Source organism: Puma concolor, chromosome C2 (genome assembly GCF_028749965.1).
Source record: "Puma concolor isolate L17-30 chromosome C2, mPumCon1.1.hap2, whole genome shotgun sequence".
Taxonomy (NCBI): domain Eukaryota; kingdom Metazoa; phylum Chordata; class Mammalia; order Carnivora; family Felidae; genus Puma; species Puma concolor.
The window spans coordinates 71,131,816-71,142,169 of NC_141675.1; the positions used below are offsets into that span (position 1 = coordinate 71,131,816).

Here is a 10,354-nt window from a genome sequence, read left to right on the forward strand (position 1 = left end):
AGTTAAGCAGAGAATCCAGTCAGATTTTCCAGTTCCTAGCCAAGCACTCTTTGCTCCTAGATTAGGCTTCCTTCCCTATGATTATAGAACAATATTATTCTTAGAGTAATCATTGAATTAAAATTCCTTCCAGTTTCTTCTAGTCTTGGATGGTACCTAGGCTGCAAGCTCTAAAATGCTGAACTGTTCATAAGCAACCTCCCTTGTTATGGCCACAAAGGGTAAATAATGATAGACAAGCACTTCTGCTCAAAGCTCGGCTTTAAAATAGCATTTTGATAAGTTCAGGCACACCTCAAAAGTGCAGCTTATGGAAAAAGTAAATCAAAGCAAGCACCATGATTAACCATATCCAGATGAGAGAAAAATGTGTTGACATTTCAGCAAGAATGGTTTCAATTCAAGCCCCCCCCCCAAAATCCCCATTTATACTTTCTAGTCAGCCAAAGTTTCCAGCTGCATGGATTCTCTAGTGAATGAACAGGCCAGCACGTAGAATAAGGTCACTAAAGAATGTGCCAGTAATCACAAACTGTAATTAAGCGGTAATGGCCTCAACCTGAAGCTTTCTTCAGGATTAATGAATACCTGAGAAGCTAGTGGCCTGAGGCAGCACTCATTCTGTCCAGGATGCCCTGGGATAATGTGAGTGCTATAAACAAATGTGTTTCCAGCTTAAATCATCCCCTAAAGTTACCTTTTCCACTTCTATGTCACAGAGTTAGATTTTTTTTTATGGCATTCATTGTGGAAAAAAAAAAAAAAAAACCACAAGTTTAATCAAGGAAAGAGAAAGAAAGGATTGAAATTCAAAACCAGTAGAGATTTCTTTTGGGTAGTGGGGGGTGGTGAGTGTGAACTATATTTAGAATATTCAGACTTCATTTTCAGCTTTGCTATGAAACACAGGGGTAAGAATATTTATTACATGCCAGATTATACACATAAATTTATCACTTAGTAAATATGAATAAATTATAATTATTATCAATAACTGTTATAATCATCATTACTATGGCTTTTAATGCCTTAGCTTAACTAATGAGAAGAGAGTCTGGAGCAAGTAGAACATCGGGTTAGTAAGTAAGGCAACTATCAAAATATGAGCCATCATTTATTTGCTGCTTACTCTAAGGCAGGTAGCATTTCCTCTGTGGGCTGAGCATCATTATCTCCCTTTTATAGGTAAGGAATCTGGGAATCGTGGAGATTAAGTAACTTGTCCTAGGTCATTCTAATTAGTGTAGAGGTTAGGATTGAAGCCTAGATTCTTCTGACTTTAAGACCCAAACCCAAACCACTATGCACTCTGACCTCACTGATATGAAAGGTCTCGATCAATCATTTGGAAATGAGGAGATAGATTTGTCAGGGTGACATTTCCAATAGAGAAATGAAGCTAGTGGTGAATGATTGAAGTCATTAACATGATTTTAAGGGAAACTGCTATGTGTATCAGAGGTCTTAGCTGGGAAAAATTCAGGAGTGACAGAGATATTTAATGTAGAAATCTGCTCTGTATCATATCATATCATATCATATCATATCATATCATATCATATCATATCATATCATATCTCTTGGTATGAATGTAGAAGCCCTGACACAACCACAGTTTCCAAAGTATATCCCACAGTCCCACTAGCCACACCAGAGCCCACCACGTCTGAAATTTCTTTTTTTTTTTTATTTTTTTAATGTTTATTTTTGACACAGAGAGAGAGACAGAGCATGAGCAGGGGAGGGGCAGAGAGAGAGGGAGACACGGAATCGAAAGCAGGCTCCAGGCTCTGAGCTGCCAGCACAGAGCCCGATGCAGGGCTCAAACTCACAGACCGCAAGATCATGACCTTAGGCGAAGTCGGATGCTCAACCGACTGAGCCACCCAGGTGCCCCTGAAATTTCTTTAATAAAAGACTGAGCTTCTATTTTTTTAAATGAGAGGTTTAATATGTAAACATGACTAAGAAAAACACCAAGTAAACATATCCGGAAAAGTACCATTTCCTGAAATGGGAAAAACTGCTATTAGCACTTTTCTTAAAGGAAAAGTGCAGGAGGCTATTTTACCACTTGAGGAATTAAGTACTGGATTATAAAAAAAAATCCTATGTATTCTAAAATAAGGAGGGGAGTGGTAAGGAAGGGGCTATTTATTTCTCTGCCACAGAAAAACATGGAACAAATAAAGTAACCAGATACCTGCTTCCCTATTTTCATCTCACTGGTCCCAGAGTGGGTGGCTGGGCATTCCTCCTTCCTCAGGATGGATGGTCTAGATGACAGAGGGGACACAAAATATTCTTTGACGAACTAGTTGACTTCACTGAGCCTGTATTTTCAGGTGTGTCTTGTCCTTTTAGGGGAAGTGACAGGTTATAGTAGGGTCTCAGAGCCTCCTCCAAAGACACAAAATGTGAGGAGTCCATTTCACCTCCAAACTTCCTCTGACCCTGTGTAATAAGCAGATCTGATCCAAGATGTCCCTTTCTCCCAGGGATGTTACATTACTATTTCAACTGATGTAGCTTACCTAGGAAGACAACCTTTGGCAAAATTCAAGCAAACAAAACCTTTTCTAGAGAGGTCTCAAATACTAGAGCATAATTAGGTTTGGACTATGCTATGTTTTAGGAGACAAAACATACTCATGTTCTAAACTAAACTTGATGTGACCTCTGCCATTCTTTTTCCAAGGAGAGAAAATTTAAGAGGAAATTATCGGTACAGCTGAGCCTGCTTTATCTTCCTTCTTTTTCAAAGTCAGATAACCACAAACACAACTAGAAAAATCTATTCAGGCATGAATTACCAAATTAGGAGAGTAAAGCATAGTGAACAGAGAGAAAAGAGTGAAGTTATGGACACAGGTGACTAATTTTACCTACTTTGTAATAAATAGGGAGTCTTGCAGAGTTTTAGAAGCATATTATTATCTTACTTTTCAAGCACAATGGCCAAGATGGCAGGACAGAAGAGTGGCGAATGTTTGTAATGAGTAAAGCCTGTTTGGAAAACTGACATTGAGGCAATAATGAGAAAAGAAAAGAGGGGGGACAGGCGGATAAAGAGAGAAAAAGAGAGTTACTAAAGACTTTTAATAAGAGTCACTGAATTTCATATCTTTGCTGAATTATGAACCACACACAAACTAAGGTCAAGCCCTATCTAAGCCCCACTTCCAGTTCAGATTCATCCCACCCCCATCCCCCAAGGCCTGGGCTCCCCTGGTGCAAGATGAATGTTCAAGGAGGGAGAGAAAGGAACGAAGAAGATCCATTCTCAGCATCTGGTTGCAGAACATAGGAGAAAACAGCACAGTGATTCTGTGCCAGCAATATCCATTGCAGCCAGCCCACTCAACTGACACAGTTACCTAAAGAGCATGGCCACAATGCTTAGCTGTCAGTTCTGGAATTAGCAAAAGACCCCAGATGGGAATTCACTAACTGGTTTCCCAGGAGGTTCAGGGAGTAAAACTCTGTCATTCTACAATTGTAGACAGTCCTATCCCTCTTAACTTTCTTCTCTAAGCTACTTCTAATTTGATGATTTGCAGTCAGAGGTATACATTTGAATTGTCTGTAAAACTTTGGGGAGGGGCAGGGGGGTAATGCATATCCTCTCCCTATTCCAGATCTGAAGAGTAAGAATGCTTAGGAGGAGGGGTATCTGTATGTGTATTAAAAATAAAAGATTAAAATGACTCTGAAGCACATGCCAAGTTAAGAACCAGTGTCTTAATTTCCTTGGTCTTTCTTCAGCTGATAAAATCCAAAATATCCTCTCCATCTCAGCTACTCTTTGGGATATATTGGTTTTCAATCTTGCTTTTAAAACAATGACACCTAGTAAGGAACATAAAATTCCAAACTGAACTACCACCTCCCTATTCTATTAATGCAGCCTAAGATAGTATTTCTTCTCCTCTCAACATTAGCAAAAACTTCTAGGCTTTTACATATCTCTTTCACTTGTTTGATCCTGTGCTGCTGTGTGGGATGAGGTTCTTTCAGAGAGGTCCTGCAGTGCTTTCTTCAATAGCCCTTAAGACTATATTGCTCAAGACCAAACTGCCTAATGCAGCATCCTATCTACTCCCCTTCTTGTACATGCCTTATAGCTTCTGGTCTGCCACAAGCTCTTGTTTCCAAGTCAGGCTATGTAATTTATGGCTTCTTCTTCTATCTTCTCTCGACCTTCGATGAAAAAGGAAGAAACTGCATCACAATTCCATCTGCTGAGATCAATTCAGATCAAGATTCCAGTGTTCACAGTATATTCCAAATCCATTCTATTTTCATATTGATCAGCCTCTCAGAAATCTCTTGATCCATAATCTTGATTAAGATGTTGAGGGCATGTTATTATTAAGCCTATTTCAGATCAATAATTGCCTAACACTTCACCTCCTTCCAAAGGGTGAAATCAATAAAAGAATTCACAAGGAAAAATATCCATCAATAACTTGGATGCTCCACAGGTCAGACTCACAGAATCTAATCACCTTATCCTCTAGGATACAGCCTCTTGATGTATAATGTTTCTCCTTTGTAAAATGTCATGCTAGAAAGATTTTATAGCTCTTGAAGGAAATAGTTATGAGATAGTATCATAAACTAGTTTATATCAGAGCCCTGCTGAAACCACAGGTAAATAATTTATTACTGAATTAAAATAAAAATGATGCCACACACCTTAACATCCATCCATCCATCCATTCATTCAATTAATGGATACTTATAGAACACTATGCATCAGACAGGCATTATGCTAAGCATGGAAAACAGAATGAGGGCCAAGACAGAGCTATTCCCTTACATCAAAGAGCTAAAAGTCCAACAGGGGAAGAGAGACATCAAAGGAAAAATAATAAAAAATTATCCTATCTAGACTAATGAGGAGTCCTTCTACTACATTAGACTCCATCACTATGACACCATATAATGAGAAGTATATATGTTGTTGAATTTTAAAATGCTTGTGGATACACACATTTGAAAGGAATATAGAGAAACTAGAATGGTTGCAAGAGAGCACCTCCTGGATACTGATGTGACTTGAAATAATGCTATATGAAAAGCAACTATAGGAATGGAGATGATTAGTCTAAAGAGGAATGAACATTTTAGTCACCAGACCTCTGATGGTTGGACTGTGGCAAATGGAGATGACCTTGTTTATAGGGTCTTAGGGAGTTGAACAGAGAACAATGATTAGGAAGCCAGATTCCATCTCAAAAGAAGAAATGTTTTTATATCAGGATTGTATCCAGATTGAGTGCGCTTCTCAGGAAACAATGAGATTTCCATTAGTGGATTATTTCATCACACATTGTCTCCTCTCTTACAAGGATATTTCAAAAGATTTACAATTAAAAAATGGGCAGTTGGATTAGAGGGTTAAAAACCCTCCCAGACCGGAAGCCCTCTATGCCAGAGTCCAGCTCCAGCAGGTCCAGGGGTTCCCGAAGGATGAATGGCATCAGCGAAAAAGTGAAAAAATAAAATAAAAAATAAAAATAAAAGGGGACACAGACAACAGCAGTGTGTTGAACTGGCCGCTTTATTGTGGCAAATGTGGCATTATATTTGTTAGCAATTTCCTTGTAGCATGCATCATCTATATGTTCTGGTATTACCTAATTCTAAAAATGTTCCTATATGTAATCACCCTTTAAGGAATAACATGGTTATTTTCTCATAATGCTCCCTCCTGCCCTTTGCTTATTGATTAATTTCTTACATTACTTTCATTATGTATCTATGTTTATCTATAATCTATAAAGCATTTGTTTTGCTGTTTTCATGAAAGGTCATCTATCTCTCAACACCTCAAGTGGAACAGTTACAGGGACAAGACCTCTTAGTTGTTTCCCTGAACCATTTGTGGCTTGAGGAACAAAAGTATTCGCCTCAGTCCGAGGTGCCAGGAGGGGGCCAAGAGGGCCTTGGGAACCCACGCCTTATGCATTCTCAGAAAGACAATGCACCTAGGAACTAATGAAACATTCTGTACCTTAACCTACTAGGTTCAATCATCATCTGGAACGCCTTCTGGGGGCCAAGTGGGTCTAGGGGTGGAGTAACTTGTGCCCATAGATACACTCCTTTGTTGCCGGAGTGGGGCTTTTAAATCCATTTATTCCTCCTTTGCTGGCAAACGTATGAGGCTACCCTTCCTTTAGGTAGAGGAGTCTTTATAGGGGGTGGCAAGGGCTAAACGTAGGGCTGCACAATTTCCTTGCGGAACCTTATTTCCTTCCCCAATGGTTCTTTTCCCAGGGGTCTGTCGAGGGCAATTCCCCAACAGACAATTCCCCAGGTACTTTTATTAAAGCCAAATTACATAAAAGCAGGAGTACAAGAAGCTTCACTGTCGGTGGGCCGCCTGCAGTCCCGATCCATCCACCGCCCGGGCCCTGCCATCAGGCTGGTTGGATAGCTCGGCTTCCGGCACCTATAAGTCATATTTTATATATTTTAAACTGTTTGATATATACAGAATAAAACCCTGACTTCTTAAACATGTTAACTATCTCTTAATTATAATGCCAAATTTCTGTTATTTCCTTTTAATGGACTATTCAACCTTATGTTATTTTATACTATGGGGATATGTTTTAAATTATAAATGAAGCCCTAATAATTCACTTTAACATGAAGTTTTGTGACTATTTTAAACACGTTTTAAAAATAGGAAAAAGCTTAGTGACAACACTTCTGCTAATGAGAAGGAGGTGAAGGCCAAATTTCTCAGATTATTGTTTTCCAGCAATAATGCAACTGGTTTACCTTGGAGAAAGTAGTGGAGTTTGAAGGAAGGTCCTGTGACTGGACAGAAGAAAATCTGAAGAAAGACATATCTAAATGTCTATTAGAGTCTTTAACATTGTTCTGTGAAGATGACAGCCAGGCCCAGGAAATCATTAAGAAGCTGGAGAAGAATATAATGTTCCTTAGCCAGTGTATAGCATGAGAAGCCAGGAGGGCTTAGATATTGGGAGCTATTAATCAGGCAAGCCAGGTTAGTAAAGCAGTTGAAATGATGACTCAGCAGGGAGAAAATGTGAAAAATAATGCATGCCAAAAAGCATGCTGAACTAGAAGAACCAAAATGGGTTCTTTTGCAAAATGAAAGGTCTTTTAACTTTCTTGTCAATGAAGATGACTGCCAAGTTCAAAAAAAAGTTAAACTTTTTTAAACATCAAGCCATTTTCTCTTTGAAGAGTGACCATCATCTCTTTACCCAGAAATATTGGAAATTCAGGAATGGTGACTGGGATGGTCAAACAGTTGGTGTTTTGGGGGATCATAACAAAGAGAGCACCAACCCTCATTACAAGGATTTATAAGCACCTATTCCCGGGCAGATGCTGAAGAAGAAAAATGTGAACTAAAAACTAAAGGTGACTTGGAACCATCTGAAGAAGAAACATAGAAAGGACAAGAATGCCACATTAAGTCTTTCTGCAAAGAGAAATAATCCATCAAAATGGTCTATCTCGTGTTTTTATGACATGATAGCTCCCTGAACAACAAATCTCAAGACTTCCACCAGAAAGACTACTAAGGAGTGCCTGGGTGGCTCAGTAAGTTAAGCGACTCACTCTTGATTTAGGCTCAGGTCATGATCTCATAGTTTGTGAGTTTAAACCCCACATAGGGTTCCTTGCTGACAGCGTGGAGCCTCTTGGCATTCTCCTCTCCCTCTCTGTCTCTCTTTGCCCCTCCCCTGCTTGCGCTCGCTCTCTCTCTGAAAAATAAACTTAAAAAACAAAACAAAACAAAAAGACTACTAAGGCACTTTGGCTTTTGTTGTATTCATTGCACTGTTTGCAGCTTTGATGGGCTTCCTCATAGTCCAGTTTCCCCAAATGTCTCTGGATGCTGCTCCCACAGAGGATGGGGACTCCTGGATGTCTGTAGAACATATCATGCATCCATTTCTCAGACTTTGACACAATGAGCCACCACCAGTGCACCTACAGCACATCCTAATATGCATATCTTGATTTGTAAAGTTTCAGTATAGGAACTTCATAAATTAGTAACTTTCAGCTGGGAAATTATAGCATGGAACCAGAGGTCCTCAGAATTGTTTTAAGATATTTTACATTTCCTTTTTATGAGATTACTTCCCCAATTAAAATACAATGGGGGGGAGCTTATTATTTTAATAAGCTTTTTGAGAAAGAGATACATAAGATATATATTATTTGTTAAAATTTATCAAAATAAATAAGCATTAAAATCTTAAAAAGAAAGAAAGAAAAGAAAAGGCTCTTTTGAAACCTGTGTCAGATCTCTACAAGTAAACCCTAGCCTCTTTAAGAAACTACACAAAGTTGCCATCACTCAATTTCTGAAACTCCTATTTAGAAATTACCTTCAATAGCCCATTCTATTGAATAGCTTCACTGGTAGTAAATTATAACCCTCTGAGGTGCATGTTTTGAAGTAGCCGAAAGTCATTTAAAGTTAACTTCTGAGAAATAATATTATGATACCAAGATTAATAAATTATTACCTATTTTCCCAGCCTTAAATTTCATTTCTTCTTTCTGTGGAATTCACATGTAATTCCCCTCCTATGGCTATATTTTCACCCTCTCCAAGGACAAGTGTCCTTGTCTTTCTATAAAATATAATTGAAATATTTTGTTAATACTTCATTTCAGGAATTGCTTAACCCTATTCCATAGGATGTATCTAAGTCACCCTGGAGCCTTTAAAAAACCATTGAGGATTCACTCGATCTTAGTAGATCCTGGGAATCTCTATTCTGAAAAAGCTACTTCTAATCACTCTGATACTTGACTGAGTGAGGGACTCTATGTTCTATCATCTTATTCCAACCACATTTTTGCCTTCATCCCACCACTTTTTGAACAATAGATTCCTGTAGGGAAAAAGCAAAGAATTTCAAATCCTGAACACATGGATTTAAACCCCACACGCATGGTTAACTAGCTGACTATAGGCAAGGACAACTCTTCTGAACAGGGATATATTAATAGTTAATCTGAAGAACTACTGTAAGAGTCAAATTAGATCATGTATGTAAAGCACCCAGCATAGTCAGTGGCATATAGGAGTTTAATAAAAAGCAGCAATAATTGTCAATTTCTCATCCCTACTCAACTCTACATGTTAAACTCCATTTCTCCAATAATTTATTAAATTACAAATGAACTTGAAGGTACCACAGGTATCCATAGAGACTTCAAGCTCTTGTCATCATTCTCAAAAACACTGGCTCCCATCTAAGTGAACTTGGTCCCTTGAAAACAATGAGATATTATTGGGAAATACGAGAATATTAGTGCTTACATAAGAAAAATAGAAACTTTAGCAGATAAATAATTTACTTTAACTTATAAAAACCATAAGAAAAGTTGAGCATTGATTAATATATAACAATTTCACAATCTAACTTCAATCTTATTCCTTCTGAATACGACCTTTGAGTTCCAAAAATATCCATTTTTGTGGGAAAGGGTACAGTTAATACTGTGCACCCTAAATTTGGAACTTCCATTCCTTTAATCCTAGGGGGGGATAAATGTTTCAAAAGGAAGCTTACTGCTTAAGTTTCTGACTCTTCTCAAATAAATATTAGGAGTGAGTACCAGAGTTCAGAAACTGCTAATATGGGTTTGCTTTTAAAAACTTCAACTTACTCAAATAGGCTTTTGTTTGTCTACGTCTGCCAGCAATCTAAATGCAGGAAAAACCAGAATGTATATGCTTGGTCATAATTCTTGCCATAGTTTTCTTGCTGGTCACCTGCAATCCCATTTCTTATACAGTTGCTCCTATTAAGGCTTCTGGTTAACACCCAACCTAGAACATAGTGTTTAATAAATATCTATTGACTGTATAAATGAGTAAATGGGTGCTATGGACCTATGGAACAGGTATTTAAAACAACCTCTAAAGGGAAAGAAGAGTTTTGGGAAGAGATTAAATAAGAGTTGAGTCTTGAGAATGAATGGAAGTTTACTGGGAGGATGTGAAACATTGTGAGAAAATAGCCAGGCAGAGAGAACTACATGAGTTCAAAAAGAAGAAAGAGCATCTTTATTGTGAGGACCCACAAGCAATATTCAAAGCACGAGTTGGAGATAAACCTGAAGAAGTATGCGGGACCCAGATGATGAATGATTTTGATGTCACATTAAGAAATTTAAACTTCACCCTCTAGGTAATGGTTAGTTACTTAATATAGTAGAAATATTTTTTAAATTTTTTTAATGTTTATTTTTGAGAGAGAGAAAGAGAGAGAGAATGGGGGAGGGGCAGAGAGAGAAGGACACAGAGAATCCAAAGCAGGCTCCAGGCTCAAAGCTG

The 10,354-nt window shown here is 38.2% G+C and overlaps 1 pseudogene; it reads left to right on the plus strand.

The window, feature by feature from the left end:
- Positions 1-1,302: 1,302 nt before the first annotated feature.
- LOC112849939 (inositol 1,4,5-triphosphate receptor associated 2 pseudogene) lies at positions 1,303-8,052 on the plus strand (annotated as a pseudogene).
- The last annotated feature ends 2,302 nt before the right edge of the window (positions 8,053-10,354 follow it).